The sequence below is a fragment of the Myotis davidii genome, unplaced genomic scaffold (genome assembly GCF_000327345.1).
Source record: "Myotis davidii unplaced genomic scaffold, ASM32734v1 scaffold174, whole genome shotgun sequence".
Classification (NCBI taxonomy): Eukaryota; Metazoa; Chordata; class Mammalia; order Chiroptera; family Vespertilionidae; genus Myotis; species Myotis davidii.
Genome location: NW_006289087.1, coordinates 2,497,373 through 2,501,158, shown reverse-complemented (window position 1 = coordinate 2,501,158; position 3,786 = coordinate 2,497,373).

Genomic DNA, 3,786 nt, shown 5'->3' with positions numbered 1-3,786 from the left:
CTGAGCCATGCTGGCCGGGCTTGTAGGACTGTCTTTGTTTGCTTGGGGGCTTGGCCGCCCAACATTCTGACTTACATTTGGTCTCTGGGAGGCACCAACCTCAGGGAAGGGCTAGAGCCTGGAGGTCATCCAGGGGTCAGTATGTGATCAAGCCCCAATAAAAACGCTGGGCTCCACAGTTAGAGTGAGCTCCTGGGTTGGCAATACTCCATGCATATTCTCTCTCTCTCTTTCTCTCTCTCTCTCTCTCTCTCTCTCTCTCTCACACACACACACCAGTACCAGAAGGGTACCACCTCCCTGAGGACATGCAAACTTCATGTCTGAAACCCTCCCAGACCCCCACTACTTTGAATGGCTCTACTGTGTATCGCTCCGTTATAATCAAATGCAGTTCTAACTATAGCCCTTCCCTGAGTTCTGGGGGCTGTTCTAGCAAATCACTGCACCCAAGGCTGGTGGTGGAGGCTCCCGAATGTGTCGCCAGCTTATCTGAATCGAGGGCAGCCCTGGGGTGGGGGGTGGGGGCAGGGTTGTTCCCGCAGACTTTGCAATTTGGCAAACTCATTGCAGGTGGATAAACAGACTGTGGCAGGCACAGTGGACTAGAACCCAGTGGTTAGAGAAAGGAGCACGCTACTGATACACATGACACAACGTGAGTCGCCAAAGCTCTGTGCTGAGGGAGGGGGGTGTTGTCTAGAGAGGGGGAGGGTTGGGGGAAGTGTGGTTTTTAAGGCAGCAATTCAGCAACTGGCCCGGGACAGCATGTGACCGGGGATCCCTGTGGGGACGTCCCCGGAAGGTGGCATCACCGTGGTCTGCGAGTGAGGACAGCCTCAGAGGGAAGTGACATGTGGGCAGGGCCTGGGGCACAGAGAAGCGGGCGCTCGCCTCCTGGGCGGGTGGAAGGAACCCCAGGGGGACGGTCTGGCAGGAGCAGTTGGAGAAGATTCGCTGGAGAGGCGGCAGTTAGGAGCCACAGGGGTTTCGGATTCAGCGCTGGGAGGAGTTGCCGTGTCACGAAAGCAGATTTTTCGGAATTTGTTTCATATCGTTGCCCTGGACGGAAGCGATGGAGGGGGATCTGCTGCTCCCCAGTGCGGGGTCATGGGGGTGGTTGCAAAAAAGTGCACTTGCTCTGACATAGTAGTCAGCGATCAGTACACATTTCAACCCCCAATGGAGTGTTCCTCAAACTTTCCCTGACAGTAACCCAGCCAGAAATGCACTTCACATCGGTATTCAGCACACACACACACACACACGTGTAAATGCATGCACACACATGCACGCATGCACATGCACACACACACACTCAACACAAGTTACATGGAACAGTATCTCCTCTTATTTTGTGCAGTGCACTCTGAAATGTCCTATTCTGCTCTATTCTATTCTATTCCATTCTGTTCTATTCTATTTCCTAAAAATACTGGCCATTAAGCAGCAACTTTATTCCCCCACCTAAAACCCCCTCCCCACCTCCCCCCACCATTCAGCCCTCGGATCACAAAGGCTAGGCCCGAGCATTGGGGTCAGTGTTGGCCACAGGTATCCATCCCCGCGTTGAAGGAGTGGGGTCCTGGGCATCCCATGATGCTAGGAAGTCTCCTCCTGCCATGGGAGCCTTGCTTTCCCAGAGATACTACTGCCCACGGCCAGCACTGAGGGCCCCGGCTGAGCTGTACAGACCCAGGCGTCCACCGGGGGCAGGGACCACCCTGAGCCTGCTGTGCAACTGAGCGGGCGGAGGGGGAAACAGCTGGCCGACAGGACACAGGGCTGGACTTGAACGCCACGCGACTCCGCAACCTCCCGTCTTGTGTTCTGAGGGTCCGAGAACAAGAAATCGGGAGGTGGGAGAGAGGAGAGCGATGGTCAGGCCATGTGCTGGAGATGAGGGTGGCGGGAGCCTCTAAAGAACTCTGTGCTCCCTCTGCCTGGAAATCATGCACCGTGACAGGCTGGGAAATTAAACGCAGAGCGGGCAGGGCCCTGAGGAGCTAAAGCGCCAGTGAGGAGAGGGGGTGTCTGAGGGGGATGAGCTGGAGAGGCGGGTGGAGGATAACACGGGGAAGCAGGGGGTCCCCGAGAGGAGCAAGATGCCCTGGGGTGTGCGTGTCTGAGAGAGAAAGAGAGAGAGAGAGAATGTGTACTAGTATGCCTGTGTGTGTGTGTGCTTGTGTGTGCATGAGTGTGTGTGTATGTGTGTGAGTGTGTGTGTGAATGTGTGTGAGCTAGTCTAAGTGCGTGTGTGAGTGTGAGAGTGTGTGCATGCTTGTGTGTGCATGTGTGTGTGTGTGAGAGAGGGTGTGAGAGGGTGTGGATGGGTATGTGACAGAGACAGAGAAGAAGAGAGAGAGAAGCCCATGAAATCCATGTCTATTTCTGTCCTCCCCCCCTGTTTAAACCGAATCACACTGGTTTTTCTTTCCTATAGAGAGATCTACATGCCCCCACAATCTCCTGGCCAGTCCACCTCTACCCTCATGCTCAGCTCAAGGGGGAACATCAACTACTCTGAGTGGAGAGACCTTTAAAATGTCACATCCTGCACCCCCCTCACTCACACCTCCCACCCCCACCCCCACCCCGCCAGGAGTGGAGTGGAAACATGATGGCGCGTGCTGGTCCCAAAGAAGGGGCATCAGAAACGACTAAGCCAGATGCCTGGGGAGATGGACAGGCCCCTCCGTGGAGCCCCGTCGCCCCTCGCCGATCGGCCTCAGGACATCCAGATGTGCTGCAAATCTGCTCCCTCAGAGTGTGTCCCTGAGGCAGGGAGACAACTTACAAAATGTTCTGGAATGTTCTGGGTGGAGCACTTTATTGGGGATGGGTGACCTCTCTTTCAAGCATTTCCTTCTCTCGCTCTGCTCTGTGGCTGTTTCTTCGATGTCCACCTCCTTCAAAATCCCCTTCTGTGTCGAAGCACCTCAGTTAGACCTTCTCAGGCCCCTCCCCTGCCCTCCCCACTCAGCCTCCCTGGTCTGAAGCTGACCAGAGCAATTACTATAATGCTATGGACTTCATGTGTCACCCCCAAACTCCACATTGAAGTCCGGCCCCTCAACGTGACGTTGTTTGGAGATGGGGCCTTCAGGAGATGATGAAGAGTAGAGGAGGTCACAAGGCAGGGGGGCGGGAGGGTCCTCACAACCGGTTTGTGGCTTTAGAAGAAGAGGAAGAGTGTTTGGGGTTTTGTTATAGCAGCCCACGCAGACGAATACTTACTACAAGCCATCCTCAAGTTTATGTAGCATTTATGGAACCGGCACCGAGCCAGGTACTAGACACTGTTGAACTCAGATGCTGTCCGGTCTCTAAGGAACGTACAGTCTGGTTGGCGATCTAAGACTAACCATAAGGCAAAAGGAGACATAGAGAAGAAGATGTCTGCGTGGGAGCAAGTCCGTGTGCAGACTGGCACATTCTGGGCACATTCTGCCCAAGAACATCCGTTACCAGATACACACACCCTCGCCCACACAGCCCCACAGCCCTCCTCAAATCCTTGGTGGCTAAGCCATGAGAGCACAGAGGGATGAAGCAAAGAGAACTCCACAGCCTGAGTTTCTCCGCGAGCTCTCAGGGTGACCCTGACAGGTGGCATCATCTGAGTTAAGTTCATAAACCAAACCAGTGGCCACCGCAGCCACGTGGGGAAGCCACACTGGCCTGGACGCTTTTATCACGACTCAGACCGAGCCCGTGTCTTTGTCTGGGTGACCGTCAGGCCAGAATTGGTCCCGTCCTCTTGCTCACTGCCTCCCATCGCTTGGT